The sequence below is a fragment of the Nannospalax galili genome, unplaced genomic scaffold, assembly GCF_000622305.1.
Source record: "Nannospalax galili isolate Female #2095 unplaced genomic scaffold, S.galili_v1.0 scaffold39, whole genome shotgun sequence".
Classification (NCBI taxonomy): Eukaryota; Metazoa; Chordata; class Mammalia; order Rodentia; family Spalacidae; genus Nannospalax; species Nannospalax galili.
The window spans coordinates 3,481,241-3,501,001 of NW_008346683.1; the positions used below are offsets into that span (position 1 = coordinate 3,481,241).

A 19,761-nucleotide genomic window follows, 5' to 3' on the forward strand; every position below is an offset into this window, starting at 1 on the left:
GTATGTTTATATGCATACACACACACGAACATGTACATATTCATGTATTTGCATATATGGGCATCATACCTGACTTTTTCCTGGACCTTGAAGCTAGCTCCTCTCTTTAAACCTCTCATTTAGTAGACCCTGAATCCAATCAGCAGATCCTTCCCTCCCATCAGCATGCCCCTCTACAAACACATCAGTGTGATACTCAAGGTAGCTGAGAAAGCATTCAACGTGGTTTCTCAGGCCCCACGAGCTCACCCCTGCACCCTACATCTTCCTACCCACAGCCTCTGTCCCTCGCCCACCGAGGCCAGCTGGTAACCAAGACTGAAGGAAAGCCTGTTTGTCTGTGTTGGATTCTTTTTGGGCTTTGTGGGATGTCACTTGCTACTTCAAGTCTAAGGTGCCATCCCAGGACAGGTGGGGGGCCACCGGGAGCCTAACTATTTATACCACAAAGTCAGGACTGGAGGTGACCTTCCCAAAGAAGTTTCCTTTCTGCCTTCCTGCTCTGCTCATAAAAACCCTCTGCCTGCAGTGGGCAGTTTTAGTATGCTGTGCGCACAGGGAGCATCCCTTTCAGAGTGAAGGCAAGCTGCCCTCTCCTCTCTCTGCTCCGTCACAAAGGCAATTGCCTCAGACATTGGTCCCTAAGTGAGAGCAAAGGAAATGGATGTGGATGTTTCTTGTGAAGGGAGCCATGTTAACAACCCATTCAGCCAATGAAAGCAGCTTTCTTTTATACGTGCAAAGGGAATCTGCAGCCTACATGCCCCTGACTAATCTGAACTCAGCCATTCTCTTTGTTATCAAAATTGTTATATAGGTGTTGGAGAGATGGCTCAGCAGTTAAGAACACTGGTGGTTCTTGCAGAAGACCCGGTTCGAATCCCAGCACCCACATGGCAGCTAACAACTGTCCGTAACTCCAGTCCCAGGGGATCCGACAGCCTCTTCTGACCTCTTTGGGCATTGCATGATACGGGTGCACTTACCTACATGCAAGCAATACACACATACACATAAAGTAAAAATAATAAAATATATTTTTAAAAAGTTTAAAAAAATAATATTTCAGCTTACACACACACACACACACACACACACACACCCTATTTTAAAGAAAAGTTCCCTGAACCTGTGATTCCTGGATGTTCTTTCTCCAAGAAGAGATCTAGTGATGGCTAAGGTAGGGCCAGTTCCTGTATAATAATGGAGTTTAAAGGTCTAGCATGAAAGTGTCTTACATGACACCTTTCTCCTCACTTCCCCCACACCGAGCTGCTCAATCAGAAGTTGTTCAACAAAGAGAGAGCAGCATGGAAAAGTTCCCTGAACCTGTGATTCCTGGATGTTCTTTCTCCAAGAAGAGATCTAGTGATGGCTAAGGTAGGGCCAGTTCCTGTATAATAATGGAGTTTAAAGGTCTAGCATGAAAGTGTCTTACATGACACCTTTCTCCTCACTTCCCCCACACCGAGCTGCTCAATCAGAAGTTGTTCAACAAAGAGAGAGCAGCATGTCCCAAAGTTAATGAAGAAGCTGCTGGCTCCAGTGGAGCATCTGGGATGCGTGCAGCATCCTATTGGAAAGTGAGTCAAAGGTATCTTGCTGTCCTTTGTGCTGGCTTCTTAAGACATCACTCCATTACCTTCACACTGGTAGGTGTCAAAAGTGAGCTGCCTAAGATGCCAGGGACACTAGGGCCATTCCTTTATGACTGCAGCCCCAGTCTTTTCACACTGAATCCAGAGTTCCCTCCCAGCAAAAAAACCCCCGTGGCCTCTCATTAGCCCTCTGAGAGCCTGCCAAGTTTTCCCTGGCCCCAGCCTGTCACCTAGCTGCCTGTCCAGAGCCCAGCCCCCTGTGGCCCCTCATGTTTCTTTGAGATGCTCCCCGCTTCCCTTTACCAGTTGTCCCTGCTGGCGGGTGCTCACTCTTTCCCAGACTGCCCTCCTCCAAGCTTAGCCAGTTCTGGGCCAATCTACAAGCTACTTCCAGACTGGGACTGGGAGGGCCCACGGAAGCCTGGTTTCCCTGACTCTCTTTTGGCAGCCCCTCGGGTGCAGATCTGGCCTTCTATTTAGGACAGAAGCCCAGGAAGCCAGCCCACCCCACAGAAACACCCCCTTTGGTAATCTCCTGCAGCACAGGTCCTCCCATAGCTGTGCTGGGAGACAGAGTCACATTAGCTCCAGGTCCACAGAGCAATCCAGCTCTCAGGAAACACAGGGCATAATATGTGAGAGCTCCCCCCCAGGAGCTGCAAGGAGCACCCCAAAAAGGAGCAGACTGTGCTGGCTTCCTCCCACCATGGAACTCTCGACCCACCCTCACGGAATCTGTGGAGGCCCAGCTTTCCCACCATTGTTCTTTTATCTGATTATAAAAGTGATATGTCACTGTTGTAAAATTTTATCTTCCGGAAAATACTGGCAAAAATGAAAATCACCCGAAACTGCACATCCCAGAGATAAATGATATTGATACTTTGGAAGACAGACATTCCAACTTTCCTCTAAGTTTCTATATACATATTCATTTCCTTTTCATTATTATAACCCAGCTTCTTGAAAAAAGTACTCAAAAGTACATCCTAGACTATTCCCACATTGATACACAGAAAAGCTACTTTAGGCTATTTTATGTCTTGTCTGGAAGCCCATTATGTTAATAATCCCTAATTTAAGAAATCTCTCTGCAAGAAACATTTAGTTATTTCTAGTTATTTCTTTGGACTAAATTTCTAGAAGTGTAATTTTTCGTTAAAGGGCATGCACATTTGGGGAGCCCTAGATCTGCAGGGTCAGCCTGCCTTCCCAGTGGGGACACCATGTGCCTCTCTCATCAACAGGCTGTGCAGGTGAGCCTCAGCTCCTGAGGATGGAAAACACCAAACACCAAGATTCCCCTCACTGCTCTGCCAAGTTCAGGAGCATCATCTGGAAATCCCCTAAGCCATCAGCACATGGAATGAGCCAGCTGTTGGCAAGTGTGAAAAGGGTGGGCAGGTAGGAGGGATTCTAGCATCCTGTAGGTGCAGAAGGAGGCAAAGAGGAGCATCGAGTGCCAGGGGCCACCTGAGGTTCTCTGTGAGTGCCTCTCTACCAAATGGGCCATATGGGGCTAGAGGAGATATACTGAGAAGTGGTAAATACCTGGACCAGGAATCCAACCACTAGAAGCTGCTTCCTTCCTCTCTGACCACCGAGTGACCCCAGAACCGCGTTTCCCCTCTCTGGGCCTGTGTTTTTCCTTTGGTCTTTCTTGAGAACTTCTCGCTCCTGTGGGTTCAGAGCCAGCCCTACTCCCAGAGCCCTGGGTTCCATCCTGTGCCTACTATTTACATTTTCTTTTAAAATCTGCCCTCTAGAAATCAGTTCTTAAAATCTGCCTGCACAAGGGCCAACCTTTTGTGACTTTGATTGGAACCAGCAGGTCACTGAGGAAGCCTTAGTGGCTAGAAGAAGGGATGCTTCTCAGATGCAGCTCAGCATTTATTGAGGACCTGGTCACTGTGGCCCACCCTTGTTAGAAAGGGGATCTTTCCCATTTTGCAGCTGGGAGAACTGAGGCTCAGAATTCACAACATCTTACTATTCCACTGGTAGAAGGTGGAGTTGGGGTTCAATTTCAAGTCTACTTCCCACTAGGTGCATCTTTCTGCATCCTCCACTGTCTCTCCAAACCAGCCCTTCAGAAACATCTAGAAGACAGCCCTGGCAGGACTCTTCTTTATTATAATTATCAATGCATAGCAATCACGCATATGAATGCACTTCACTGTGACATCTCTATGCGTGTGTACATCTGTGCTGGGAGGATCCTGATCTAGAGCAGAGAAGAACTGAAAGAACGTGGAGCACCTGGACTCCTCATGCATAGTTGGCTCAGGAACCTTGAAGCCAATTAACGTCTCACTCCTCAGCCTTTGTCGCCTATGAGTCAGCATGAACAACATGAAATCAGCATGGATAACATTTGTGAGCAGGATCTGCCAAAATCTGCTCTGCCTCACTGTCATTCACACAGCAGTCCTGCTCCAATATAACTGGCATCTGTGGACTCAGTCTTCACTCAGGTGAGCAAGCTCCTGTGGTCTTACATCCCAGAACCAAGGCTGTGCCAAGCCCTGGATCTCTCCTAAGTAACTCCTGGAGGTAACTAGGCTCTAGTGATATTTTCTGGGTCCTTGCCCCTGGGGAAGGAAGCATGATACAGAAGCAAGAATTTCCAACTAAGCACAAGTTGAGAAAACTCTCAGGCTGACCTTGAAGACTTGCCCCCATCCTATGAGCAAATGAGATTAAATAGAAAGAGTACCGGTGAGCATTGGTTTGGATGTGCCAGGCTTCCAGATGGTACCAGAGCAGCAGCAGAATAGGTGCCTGGGAGACACAGGACACAGACATGAGTGCACGCGCATGCATGCATGCACACACACACACACACACACACACACACACACACACACACACACACACACACACACACACACACACACACACTCAGAAGAGACAGGAGGACGTGCTGGGGAGATGGCCTGTGGTCATGCCCAGAGAGAGTAACAGTGGCCTTGGGCATAGGAGCCAAGTGCAGCCTGTACCAGACCACATCAAAAGATGCCTTCAAGGCCTTGATTCTTTGGGACTCCAGAAAAAAAAAAAAAAGCTGAATGTTTTCTTGAAAAGCATGTGGGAAGAGGAATACCACAGAAAATAATCATAGCTGCGAGTATTCCCTTGGGCCAGAAGCAGAAGCGGAAGTCAGGCAGAGTATTCCACAAGGAAGTCAATGCATTAGCTCCCACAGAACCTCCTTTTGTGTGTCCTGAACTTTTGAAACCAAGAAATGTGACAGAAAAGGAATGCCTTGATCGTAACTGCTTAGTTCTTCCCCAAGCTGGAGCTGTAGGGGACAGAGGAAGAAGGAAGACCCACACCAAGCAGGGAAGGACAGGACAGGCTGATCCCCTTGAAGGTAGGGCCGTAACAACCTCTTCATAGAAACTTTAGCACTTTACCCATGCCTGGAACATTAATAAACCTTGATTTATGTATTAACAGGGTCTTGGACACATGTACTCAGCTGGGTAGGAGGCAGCCAGATGAGAGGTGGCCCTCAAAGGTCTCATCTAGTAGTTCTGAAGACCGATGTAGCCGGTGGGTAAGGAAGAAGACAGACAGTAAGACACAGCCTCTGTACATGTGGCCTCCTACATGAGGCCAGAATGGGGGCAGAAGCCCTCAGCTACTGCCAATCTGGCACCCTGTCTTCTGTGTGTCCCAAGATGCCTCCTCTTTAAGCCTCTTTCCAGATCTTTGGCTCAGAGACCTGCAGCAAGCAGGGAGGCAGCTCCATGCAGGTGTAACCCAGCACCAGTCCCGTGAGGCCAGACCTACTCATGCCAGCACAGGTCATTTCCGCTTTCACGCCCTCAATCCCTGGTGGAAAAAAATGAGAAAGCAAAATACCCTGAGTTACCTGAAACCCCATGACCCCCTGACTAAGTGGCAATATCCAGCTCTGCCCTGTCTCCGTCCCCTTGCTTCCCCCTGGGTCACCTACCCTCAGCCCCAGGGCCAGCCTGGGGGATATTTATAACCCTGTCAGAGGAGGAGGAGGCAGGAAATAGGAAATTAGGAAGGATGAGATGGGGAGGAGAAATGTGGTGCCCAGTAACCCACTGGGTTGGAACCTGCTGCCTTCCTGACCCACGGGGTCTGAGCCCCATGACAGGGAAATCTTGGGAGCCACAGATCACTTGTCTGCCACTCTCCAGTTCTAGGCTGCCAATATCATCATCATTATTATCACCATCACCATCACTATCATCCTGGGTCTGTGTGCTCAGAGTGGCTCAGTGGCATTGGCTCCTTCTATATAATTAATGGTGTGGTACCTAGGGGCCAGGCAGGATCTCAAGCCCAGGTAGAGGACAGGCACCCAGCCCCATCAGAGCACAGGCTGGGCAAACTCCCAGCCTCTCCCAGCTGCCCTGCTTTCCCCACACCCCTTCCTTCCTCACCTGTTTAAATATCATTAAAGCCAGAGTCTCAATGGGCAAAGCTTAGTCACTCAAGACTTCATATTAACTGCATTAAGGGGCCTGTGAGAGGCGGCAACTCACCCAGAAAAACAACAGAGGGGGCAGAGCCAGTTTGAGGAACTGGCTCCTTTTCCACACCAGCATGCTACCCCCAGTACATGGCCTGCTAAAATTTAGAGTGTACAAACATGAATGTACTTGGGGTCCCTCACAGGCTGAAATGTCCAACTTTGCTGTGCTCAGGGCCACGTTCACAGTGCCAGAATCCCAGCTGATCACCCTCAAGTCCCCAAACCACTGTTCCACCAAAACACCCTAGCAACTGCTGAATGTGCAGAGCCGTTGACTGTGACATAATTTTAAATCAAGTTAGGTTCATTTGGTTTGGGCTGTTTAATCTTCATACAACCATAGTCTGAGAGATTCTCTAAGAAAACGCTTTCATGATTATAAATGGTCTTTGGGAGAATGACTCCCAATTTGTTTTATACATATATACAATCAGATTCCCAAATGCATGCCTATCTGTACAATGATCATGACCAGAGAGTAACAGACTAGGGAGACATAACATCCATATGTCCCTCTGATGATCATGCCCTTCTCTCCACTGGACTTGTGTCCTGGACCTTCAGTATCTCTGCTCCTACCAATTGCATCATCCTCCTATCAAGCCTGCAACGGTACAAGCAGTTTACTAAGTGCTCTAGCTTGGATCTAGAGTATCCCATGTTCCTCACCCTTCAGAAGTTGGTGGAACCTTTAAGAGGTGGGGCCTGAAGGGAGGTCTTAGGTTCTTGGGGTCCAGCCCTTGAAGGGAACTTGGGATGCTAGTTCTTTGCTCTGTCATTTTTGTTTCTCCACCACTGGGAAGTGAATTAGGCCTCCTCTGCCCCACACACTTCTGCCTTGATGTACTTACTGTGCCACGAACTGGCTCAAACCAACAAGGCAGGCCAACTGGAGACTGAGAGCCCTGAAACTGTGGGCCAAATTAAATCATTTTCCTTATTAAATGGGTTAGTTCACACATACTGTCACAGTGATGGAAAGTTATCTGACATGCTAATTTTAAAATATGACATGTGTCCCAAACTGAGCCAAGCAAGATAAAGCAAGGCCGAGAGACAGTGCTCACCTGCCCCCTCCCTCTTCTAAATGGCTGGTTTGCAAAGCTGCAGCCATTTCTGTGTGGCATCCCCAGGTGAGCAGCTTCCAGGTGAGATGCAAATGGCTTTTTTTTACTCTCTCCATCCATACTCAGCAACCTCAAGGCAGGCAAGTGGGCTGCCTGGTGAAATTGGTGCCTTGGTCATTCCTGCTTAGGAATTGCTGGCTTAAGACCAGCCAGTTAGCACTCAGCAGGCCCTTTACTGTGCTAATGACCACAAGTACCTCCCAGGAGGGAGCTACAAACAGCTTTCCCAAAGAACATTTCTTAAGACTGGGGTTGGGAAACACCTTGGGAAACACTGATTTTAACCTTCCCACAGCTCAGGGAACTCATGCCTGCTCCTGTCCTCACCAATTACCTGATGACCTACAATAAGTGTTGCTGGATTTCTGCCAGAAAGGCCACCTCCACTCTTCTGAGATGGAGGCTGATCCAGATCTGATGAGACACTAGGAAGCTACAGGGATCTGGAATCTGCAGAGTGCTCTTGGGAATACCAAAAGCAGGATAGGTTCTTGCTATATAGCCTAGGCTGGCCTGGAACTCACTGTGTAGTCCAGGCTGGCCTGGAAGTCATGAGCCTCTTGCGTCTTTCTTCTGAGGGCTGGGATTACAGGTGCTAGTCTGGACATCCCAGTCTTCATGACTGGGTAAAAGGAAGTAATTCTCCTAGCCTTAATGTATAGCCAAAAGCACACTAGAAACGGAAAAAAAAAACAAAAACAAAAACAAAACAAAAAAAAACCAAACTGAACACGGTATTCCTGATGTGGAATACCATGAGCTGTTAGTGAAAAACAAAATAGCTGCGCTAACGACAACCAAAGTTGGCAAATAAAATTAGTGGAGAGATCTCCATCCTGCATGGAACTCAGGAAACCCTGGGGAAAGCGAGAGAGTGAGAGAGCGAGAGCAAGAGCGAGAGAGCGAGAGCGAGAAAGCGAGAGAGAACAAACTGAGTCTTATTGGCAATATACCTCTCCAGTTTTATCCAGTTTATCCCAGTTGTTCACCTGCATTTATTGAGCAGATACTAAGTGTGCTGGCCAGTGGTCAGGAATACCCATCAATTTCCAGGCAGTAGAGCTATTCTTAGTTTTCTGTGTCTATTTAAAGAGTGTTAATCTGTTCCACCTCCCCCTTCTGCAATTAGACACATACCACTTTCCAACCTCATATGCTGACCTCGCCCAACTGGGCAGGCAGAATGGACAAGCATTCTTCCTACCCTGCTGAGTTTGGCCAAGCATTTGGTCTTCCTGAGTTGAGGTGGCCTGGGAATCAGCCAAGCCCAAGGAGAGATGCCTGCTTCTCCTGGATCATTTAAGCAGTCTTGGAGGCTATAGCCTCCCTATTCTGCTGGTTCCTGGAGCACAGAGGGGCAGAAAATGTGTGCACCAAGAACAATATGAGATAGGTGATGGAGCAAACCTCCCAGTTCAAACAGGAGCACACAGCACTGTGACCTGAACAGATAAGTGACAGCATCAGATCCCAGCTTCACCCTGCACAAGCTGCACATTGGGACAGTTACCAAGCATCTTCCAGCCTCAGTACTCCCACCTATAAAACGGGATGATGACAATACTAAGTCCTAACAAGTAGGTTTACATACTACTAATAATAGAATCTACATCTATATGTGAAGTTATAGAACAGCTGTGGGTTTACTATTTAATTCCTCTGGGTCTCAATTTCCTCATCTGAAGTATAGAAATAAAAGTGCCCACTTCTCCAGGTGCTAATGAGTTAAAAGAGATAAAGCATAAATAGATCTTGACATATACAATTAATTGATATGTTAATACTGTCAAATATTACTTTTATTCCAGCTCTATCTCTAAAGCCAAATAGTTCCATCTCTCTTGACCTCAGTTTCCCCATTAGTCAAGTCAGTTCATTTGAACTGGGTCAGATGGCTTCTACAAGGTCGTACACAGCACGGGGCTTCCTGCCCTGGAACCTTCATGGTCTGATGTGTTTGGAAGCCAAGTCAAGTCAGTAGCCTCTGAGCTTTGGTTGGCCCAAATGCAGCTGTAGTTTCCCCACATCCCTGTGTGCAGCCTTCAAAAAGAGAAGCAGGGAGAAAAGGCGGCCTTGCATTCACAAACAGTATCTTGACTTGTGCTGTCCCATTAACATGGCAGCCACGAGCCATGAGTGGTGGGCCAGCAGCTGTAATGCAACCACTCCCAGCAGATGTGCTCAACATAAATATACACCAGCAAAACTTTCACTAAAAACTGGAAAATCTCAGAAAGAAATTTTAAATTGATTACATGGTAAACTGATCATATTTTGGATGCATGAGGGTAGGTATAGTATTAAAGTTAATTTCACTTGTTTGTTCTCTTTTAAAATGTGGTTGCTACAGGAGCATTTACAGCTGTATGGGTGGCTCTTCATGATCGTTCCCCTGGACTGTGTGTTCTAGGCTTTCTCTCTGCTTTGGAGCTGCTGCTATGAACCTTCTCAGAGGGAAAGCAGATGGAATGTGAACTATTTGGGGTTAAATTTTAAAACAAAATAAAACCCAGGTGTTAAAGAGCCAGGTGGGCACTAAGTTTTAGGGGCCTCCAGAAATGTCCCAGGGCTTAAAGGAACCTGAATAAATAAAACTTATCAAAGCGCCCAAAGCACTCATGGTGCTGGTAACCACCTCCCCACTCCTGAGCTCCAAAGGCCCCTCTGGGTTTCAGTCAGTCTTTGTACTTTAAAAAAAAAAAAAGGATGCATAACAGCTTTTGTGTGTTTTCTGCATGTGCACATGTGCATGGGAGCACATGCACATGTGTGCATGTGTGTGTGGAGGCCAGAAGTTGAGGCTGGGTGTCTTCCTCAATCATCATCCACCTTGCTTTCTGAGAAGCAAGAGTGAGAAGGGTCAGCTTGCCTGAGCCACACAGCAATGAAGTCAAGGTTTGCGGCCACATCTAACACCAGAACCTGTGCTCTTCACCAGTTCAGAACTGGGAAGATGGTAGTACCAAGTACGTAAGCACAGTCTGAAGACAGCGTTCTGCTTCGGACAGCCACTGGCCACATGCAGTCAGAGATCCTACAGCCCAAAGGGGCCTCAAGAGGTCACCTGAACTCAAGGTTATGAAACCTGTAACCCATACAGCTGAATCTAACCCAGGGACATGTCTGTTCCTAATACGTGTGTGTGTGTGTGTGTGTGTGTGTGTGTGTGTGTGTGTGTTTTGCGTTGTGCTGACACTTAAAGAAAAATAAGATTTCACACTAACATTTTGGGTTTCTAGCTTACTCTAGTGGCAACATCGTCCCCTTCCCTGGGTAAGGCAGGTATTGTTCTGATGAGCACTGAATCTCAACCCCACCCCCTTGTCCACCCCCTTCTGGAGTGTATTAATGGGGTGACAGGCCCTGAAGTAACCTTGATTCTGAATTCTAGCCTTCAGCTAAGTCTTCGAGGTTGCTAACTGCTTGTTGAATCAGCTCAGTTCCAACAGGAAGTGTGGTGGTCACATACATCACTGGATCAAGCAGCTCAGCTCATTACAGCTGCTGTTCAGGCAGAATCCTCACCATTTTTACGACCACAGATTCCTGCTCTGATCTTAAACAGTCCATGTTTCTAACGAAATTACCTTCTAAAGGGTGACATTGGCAGGAAACACTGACATACCACTGGCAGTCAGTAAAATGTGTGTAAAAAAGTGGACACACACAGTCAGTCCCTCAGTATTCCAGACACAAGGTCAAAACCTAGGAGGATGATATCAAGGTAATTCCAGATCCCCTGATGAACTCACAGTAGACTCTGGGTCTCCAGATTGCAAACCAGTGTTCTCCCTACATCAGTACACTTGTGGCAGTGCATGTCCAGACCCTGCTTGGCAGGGACAGGAGGTACCGACTTGTCACCCAAATTTGCTATCACCGGTCTCCAGGGCCCTCCCTTTGGCTACCCTGGCATCTCCTAACTTTACTTAGCAGAAGCAAATGTATTGGAGTAGTCAAAAGAGGGAAGGGCAGGCACAGAACCTTGGAGAATAGAGGATGTGGCCTCTCAGAAGGCCTGGGTTCCGATCCCAGGGCATCCATTGTAGGGTGAGGCTACCCTACCACACCATGCTTAACATTAACATCCATCAAATGGGGGCAGTGACCCTCCCACCACCCTGCTTTCCTCACTGGGGTGTTCCTTAAGAATGAAATCATGGAGCCAGAGTAGTGACTTGTGTTAGGGGCCTGTAGGAGGCAACATGGGAAAGAAGCAAGCACTGGATTTGACGTGGAAGAGGGGTCTCAGCCATGATGGAACTCAGCTGTCTGTATCTGATCATAGAAAACATCCCACTGCCCCTCAGCAAAAGGACAGAGGCAATACTGGTTCTGCTATACACACATACACATTTACATGTATTCATGTGTGTATATTATATGTATATATATGTACATGTTTTACATATATATATGTTATGTATACCTCCACATCTACCTACATGCTTATGGAGTCTTTAGAGTGCACTAGATTCTGTGTTAAACATTTCCCATGAATTATTTTATGTCATCACCAGCCCCAGATTCCCTCTTTCCACAGATGAGAAACTGAGACCAAAAAACTTCCTGAGACCGAGTTCACAGGAGCCAGGCAGTTTCCAGATGTAAAAGGTCTATCCACCGTGATGAGATCTAGGTCAAAAGGCAGCTTCGCCTGAAGGATGAAGGATACACACTTAGTCAAGCACCTCAGTTCATGAAACCCCATCTTCACAGTGTCTAGTCCACCCACTAGGGTAGCCTTCCCCATGTCCTAATCTGGGTCTTACAGGGGCTTGAGATTTCTAACGAAACAGCTTTCTCTGCAGGTGGCCAGGCTGCCTGGGCCCAAGCTTCCACTCCAGAAGTATTAAAGATGCAGAGGTGGGGTGAGGGGATAACTCCAATGTAATACTGAAGGTCTGTGCTTCCAGAGACTTCCCCCTCTCTACCCCTGTCCCTCCCAATCCCACACTTTACCCCCTCCATCACCCCAGGGCTCTGTTTTCCACTGGCTGAACTTCCTCTTGGTCTCTCTAAGACCAAATCATATTATTCCCCTTCCCTTTCCTTTCTCCACCAGGTGGCACAGGCCTGAGGATACCGGAAGTCTCTAGTGTCCCAGCCACAAATGACAAAGCATGATAAGGTGCATATGACATAAATCAGACCCCGGTGTTGGGCAGTGCTGGGCAGTATGATGTCCCTCTGTGGCAGCCAGGCTATCCTAGTCCCACAGAAGACTCCTCCAGGCCTCTCTGTAGCACCAGACACATTTTTTTAAGCACATAAGCAAAAAGATCTCTTAGTCCCTCTACATTTGGGACATGTCTATGGCCTCCTCTCACATGCTGTTTAGTGAGACTGTTTAGATAGAACTAAGTCTGCTTGTGCTGATAGAGTTTAAAAAGGACAAACAAGCTGCTGAACCTAGGTCACATCTCTGAAAGGGTATCCCACCCATCTGAAAGGATATTCCACCCAACAGGACCCAGAGGCTACAAGCTGGTCATCATCAGGGGTAATACTGCAGAGGTGGTGAGACCAGTAACCACATGGGATCTACTCACAGGGGAGACACGAAACCCTAAGAAAGCATTCTCGGGGCGGGGGGAGCAAAGGGTGGCTTACTAAGGGATCCACAAGGTCTTTCAACACTTCAGTAGGTCAACAAAAACCAGATCTTCAACCAAGTCCCAGGAACCTTTGACAAAGCTTCCCAGGCTCAGGAAAACTCCAAGCATCCTTGATTTGGGCTGTGGTTCACAGGCATAATATGTCCCAGTCATAACTGGCTAGCACTGCAGCACTTTTCTATTTTAACTTGTTTTTTTCCTCAACGAAGACAGAATAAAACAACATGAGAAGCTGTGGTGAATAACTCTTCCAAAGGCAGAATCCACTGATGGGAAAGTGAATTTTTGAAATTTATTTATTTATTTTTATTTTATGTGTACGAACATTTTGCCTACAAGGATGTAAGTGTACCCATGTTGTGCAATGTCCGCAGAGGCCAGAAGAGGGCGTGGGATCCCCTGGAACTGGAGTTACAGTTATTAATCACCATTTGGATGCTAAGAACAGAGCCCTGGTCCTTGAAAGCGAATTTTAAAACATGTCCTTCCATGTTGAGAAAGCTAGAAGCCAAACATCTTTAATCCCAGCACTTGGGAGGCAGAGGCAGGCAGATCTCTGAGATCAAGGCCAGCCTGATCTACATAGTGAGTTTCAGGCCAGCTGGGGCTACAGGGAGACCCTGTGTGGTGAGGAGAAGGAAGAGGAGGAGGGGAGGGGGAGGGGAAGGATAAGAAAGAGTGTCAGGCTGGGCTAGGAATCAGAAATTAGGTGTGAGAGAGGGCTTCAGGGAAAGTAGGAGTCCAAGAGGCTTGTCTAAGAGAAATGCACCAAATACCCCAACAGTGGTGAGTCAAAGACCAATGGGCTAAAGATGTGAAAGGAGAACCTTTCCAATTCTAGAGAGTTGTGGCCCTCGATCTATTAGGAGTGGTCCTTAGTCTGTAGGAGGCAGTGATTCCAATCACTGGCTGTGAGGATGATGAGCTAAGCAAAGTAGCTTCAGGCAGGGCTGTTTCTTAATGATGTGAATGTGTGTACCTCAATGAAAGGTGATAGGCATGGAGGAATCCCACTTTCACGGAAGGATACTGAAGCATTCTGTCCAACATATGATAGTAATACACTCATCAAACAGATGGCAGAGAAGGTGCTTCCCCTCTAGGTAGCACAGAGCCTGAATGTGTTCGTAGCTTGGGAACGATGTCCTCTGGGAATGCCTCAAACAAATGCAGAGAACTTGGCTTTTAGTAGAGATGGTACCTCAAAGCAAGTTTAAACTTTGGGCAAAGTGGGATGTTTCTTCTGCACCCATACCAGGAAGATGATGGAAAAATGGGACTGAGACCAGAGAGTGAGAAGTTCATGAAGGTGTATGAAGGAAGGGCGCAACACAGGCCAAGAGCCAGACAGCAAACAGGATCGGCTGGAGCAAGGACCAGTGATAAGACCATACCCACACTGGTCCTTATAAAAGGCATTTTATGGCATTTCATCTCAAGAGTCCACTAAAAAATTTCAATCAGGACAGTGGAATTTTTAAGAATATTTTATTTATTATTTTATGTGTATGAGTGTATTACCTGAATGTGTGTAAAGTGCACCCATGTCGTGCAATGCCCACAGAGGTCAGAAGAGGGCATCATATCCCCTGGAACTGGAGTTACATATCGTTGTTAGACACCATGTGGGTTCTGGGCTTCAAACCCAGGTCCTCTGAAAGAGCAGCCAGTGCTCTTAACCACTGAGCTATCTCTCCAGTCCTGGAATTCTTTCTTAAACCATGTCTCATAATGACAAGACTCCAGGGCCCTTTTTCTGCTGGGCCCATCCTGCCTCAGCCTCAGCAGTTCCTCTCCATCCTGTGGCCAACTTATCCACTCACACACCATCCACATGCACTTTTGAGTGAGTCAGGAGGCAAAGGGATCAGTCCTCTTGCTGCCACCAGGAGCCTGACCAGGGAGACATCTCTGAATCAAAAGGCAAACCCCTGTGAACTTTTGAACCTAAGTTCAAGGACTCCAACAGAGCAATAAGCCAAGGACCATAGCTGTCCTACCATGAAAGCCCCTCTCTCTCAGTATAAAAATGATCTTATTAACTCTAAGTGGCCCTAATTTTGTTCCCTTTCAAAGAGACAAAGAGGCAAACAAAAAGCAAAAATCCTCAGAATGTCAATAAAATGTTTAAACTGTCTTTCATTAGAGAAGTCAGACTGAATCTCAAGCACAGTGTTCTCGCCGTCCCTCCAGCTTGCACATTTGAAAAGAGCTATGTCAACCCGCCACCCTGGAGGGCAAACTGCAGTAACTATTATAATGTAAAGAGCATGTGTTTTATGTCCAATAATTCCAAATGAATATCTGCCATAGAGAACTATTCATACACATGAGCAGGGGACAAAACAATGACTCTTTGTTCCAGTGCCCTTCTAAGGATGAAAAGTTGTCAGAAACTTAGATATCCATCAGTAGAGGCTAGCTAAATAGATTAAGGTAGACCCCCAGGATATTGTTTTGTCATGGTAACGTAGGATATAATAATAACACATGTTACATGATACAGTGTGCTGTAATATACAGTAAAGTAGTTGACTATACCTTAGAGGTGGGCTTCCTGGCTTCAAATACAAAGATGTTACTTAGCAGCTATAAAACCTTAAAAAGTTACCTAATTATTCTGAGCCTCAGTTTCATCAGTGAAGACGACAATAGAACATCTGCCTCATAGATTTTTAAGAAAATTAAGGGAACTAATGCATATTAATTGTGTAGAATGGTGTCTGGCACACAGTAATCACTCTATGCTTAGGATTTATTATTGTTGCTGTTGTTATTGTCCTATGGAATACCAGACATAGAAAGAATAAGGTAGATTTATATCCATTAGCTGGGGAAGCTCCCTGATATGCATGGTCGAATGAAAACAAGCATGGAGGGCATGCCAGTACTGACTGTTCTGCTCTTCAAGTATAACAGTATAACTCTTTCGTAGATGCTGATGCATGGATGGATATGGAGGAAAGGATTTGGAGTAGGAACTAGAATTAGAGGTGGTGTGCCAAAAGGACTTTATCTTTCTCTGATTTTACATGGATGGTTGGATGGATGGATGGGAGATAAAAGATAATAGGTAGATAGATGCAGGTGGGTGGATAGATGGATGGAACTGAATGGATGATAGATGGACAGATGGCTGGCTGCTGGATGGCTAGATATACATACATACATACATACATACACACATACATACATACATACATACATGAACATAAAATACACTAGTCATTTGTAACTTTAAAAGCATGGATTAAAAAGGTCTGAAGTAGTACAAATTACGTGTGGCCTTTTGTAATGAGGAAACTGAAGGCCAAAGGCGCCCACTAAATGTCTAAACACACAGCCAACAAGCCCCAAGGGGAAGGATTTGAGCCCAGCTCTGCTCTCTTCTAGGCCCTTCCACCACCCCTTTCTACCACCCCACCCTGCCTCTCCAGGCCACCCAGGAGTTGAATGTGACAAAGGCGGGAAGAAGGGGCCTCCTTGTCTATACTGGCTAGAGCAGTAAAAGCCAAAAGTGATAGAGAATTGTATTATTTTGTTCTTCATTAATGAACCTGTTGGAATGTGCCATTCAGCAACTGAGCTCAATGGTTCCTGCTGTTCCAGCAAAACAAAACAAAACCTCTCCACAAGAGCCACTTCCCAGCCATTTTCTGGTCCTATCTGTCAGGGGACTGGGAAAGGGACAGAGACCTATCAGAGGGGACCTTCTGATCCACTAGTCCACTGGTTTTCTCCCTGGCTCTCATCTCTGCCACCCCCATCCCCATTATGCAGACTGGGATGCTTCCCTAGGGTTTCCTGACTATCACCACTAGCGTCCTGGTACTCTAGGGTGTTTATCAGCTTCTCTTCTCCAAGGCCTCTGTGAAACAAAGCAAGCCACTTTTTCACCTTGGCTTAATGGTTTAAGGGTTTTTTATGGTTCTAACAGGCAAAGAACATTGGAATTTTCCCTGGTTTTTGTTTTTCTTTTGTAAAACTATTAAGTTCTTCCTCTGTAAACATGATGTCTAATTAACACCTCTGGCCGTTTATCTGTCTTCAAATTTTTAAGGAAAATTTCCCTAATCCAGAAGGAAGACCTCTTCCAAATGTCAACAGTAGCTTCCATCTCAATTTGTAACACATTTAAAGAATGCCATAACTAGAATTGCATTTACTCCTCACTAGGTTGCTGGGTGGTCTTACATGAGTATAACCTCATCCAGCCTCAGTATTTTCCACCTAAGAAATGGATGCAGAATCCACACTTTGGGTTTCTGAGAGGGTAAGATAGACTCTTTGAAGTGCTTGTACCCAGTCCAGGGCTGAGAGCTGTCCCTTCCTTCTTCCTGCCTAACAGTAGTCCTTCCCTTGCCAAGGTTCTCAAGATACTATTAGTTTGGGTCTCCATCACCACTGCCGCTAGGTGGCTTGCCCTCCTCCCAAGTCCCATCTTTTCATTTTCCTTGAATAGCTAACCCCAGAGTTGAGGTCTAATTGCGTGCGAGAGTGTGAGAGCACTGATCAGGTTTCTCTGAAAATGACTTCTTTGCTAAAACCACAACCTCAGATCTGATACTGAAGGAATCCACTGGCAATGATCCCTGTCAAAACAACTGGGTGACATCCAGGACTATCCTCCAGGACTGGCATCTGCTCCCCCAACCCCAGCAGAGCCCCATTCCAGAGCTCCCCAGGGGCACGACCCTAATGCCATCACCACACTGATCCTTGTGAATGGGAACAGAGAACTCTCTTTACTGTCCCCATCTCTGCAGAAAACACACACACACACACACACACACACACACACACTCACACACACTCCAACTTTGAGAATGCTCTGGGCACTGCCCATTCCTTCCTTAGCTAGCTGGAGCTGCCAGCACAAGATCTGCCTGGCCAAGACTGCTTTGTTCATTCCCAGCACCCTCCCTCTGCCTCTCCAGAGTCAAGGTTTTGAAGGAGTTTCAGGGGCAATTGACTGGTGGGGTGAAGGCCCTAAAAGTGGGGACTGCTGCCAAGTCCCTTTCTTTGCCCCACCGTGTGTCTGATAAGCCTCCTGTAGTTTATTCTTCTCCTAAACACTTTGATAGGGTGCAGGGCCCAGAGTTGCCATAGAAACACCTTTTAACTCCTCCTCATCCAGAAGGCTGTGCCAGTTCCCCTGGGCTTTGGAGAAGCAAGAGAAAAGAGACACCTGTGGATATGAAGACAGGAGAGGGAAAGGCACTGGGGGGTGGGGGGAGAAGGGTCAGGTGGGAGCTTAAGGAGACATGCTGTGCCATTCCCTGGCAATGTGGCACCTGGCCAGGAAGAGAATACATACAGGAAAGTTCTAGAAAAGGAAGGTGGCAGGCTGATTGGAGCATCTTTAGGGGGCTCTGCAAGCCCATGGGATGCAGGGATCAAGGGAATGAAAAGTACTCCTAAACATTTGAGGGGCTCTAAGCAAGGACAGTTGGGAGCCATCTACTGGAGGCAGCAAGGTGCCAGCGGCTGCCAGGCGGCAGGAGGTCAACAAGCCAGCAGGCCCACACCCACACCTCCCATTTTTAAAAGCATTATCTCATCACTAGTGCAGTGCACCAAACTGAGGCAGGCTGAGTGGGTTTGGAACCCTGCCACAGTATCGAAGATTTTTCTTTCTTTTTGCTACTACAGTGTTCTGAGTTTGAAGTACTTCCTGGTAACAGCTTTTCTCTGGGAAGTGTTTTATGAGGGAGAAAGGAGTTGTTTCTTGAATAAACCCAGAGAAATGACACAAACCTTCAGCAGCCCAGACCTACAGCAGGAGCCTTATGGAAACCTCAGCAATTTGCTGATTCTAGGAGGGATACTGGGAACAGGATCTACTGGCTCTTTTTGCCACTTTTCCATGAACTCCCAGGGTGGAAACCTCAATGCAAAAGGTACCAGGCATCCAGATGAGGCCTGCCTCTCTCCCCTACACACACCACAAAACCCAAATGAACACACTCAAATCATTCTCCAACAGAAAAGAACATGGGCTATAGTCTGCACACCCATATTCCACCTGCTAGCTTACAGGCCAGGAACAAGCTTTGAGCTAAGCAAAGCCAGGACTCGGGAGGCAGTAATTAGTTGGGAATGTCACTGGTGGGGAGGGGAGGGAAAGACCAAGAGGAATCTGGGTGGGGGCACTCAGGAGGAGGGAGAAAACCTCCTCAGGCTTCCAGCAGCCCAAAAAGATCCTTTAAGCTATCTACAAAGCCAGGGCCAGTCAGGCACTCCCTGGGGAGAGGGAAGGGTGTGCCTTTGGGTCCCAGGAAACCTCCAACAAGGGTGACTGCAGGTCACACAAACACCCAGGTTGCCAAGTGGACTGACCTTCTGGCCACTACAGCCACCTCCCAGATTTCCCCCTAGGCTGGCCTGGCCCACCAGCAGTGCCCCTCCAACCTCAGTTACCTCCCTTGTCAGTCCCCCACCCCTCCCCACCCTCATCACCACACATTTGCAGAGTAGAATCCCTCACCCAAGACCCAGCGGAATATTTCCTTCTCCTTTAAGACCGTACTTAAAACACACACGCTCCATTCTTCACCTCTGAATTAACACAGACCAAGGGCGGCTGGAGCTTTTCCCACCCACCACCCAGGGAGCATTCGGCAGGGACACTGGACCCCAGTGCTTTATGAGACTTTAAGTCTCTTTATGTCTTTAAGACAGAGAGGTGTTTCTCAGCTCCCACTCTACCTGGGGCCCTCCAAACAAATGTCCCCAACACTCCCAAACAAGTTCTACCCAGATACCCTCCAGGCCGTCTATAACAGTTGGCCCTGCTTCTTACCAGGTCTCTATAATCAACACACAATCAGTTTGGAACTGTCACCACGATATGCGACCCTTGGCATCTTTGTTTTGGGTGACAAATCCATTTTGTCCTCTCTCTC

General features: G+C 47.1%; 1 protein-coding gene across 1 annotated transcript in view; it reads right to left on the reverse strand.

Moving 5' to 3' along the window:
- Positions 1-19,761, reverse strand: part of Timp3 (TIMP metallopeptidase inhibitor 3) — a 60,185-nt gene that overhangs the window by 39,343 nt on the left and 1,081 nt on the right. The window lies entirely within an intron of this gene.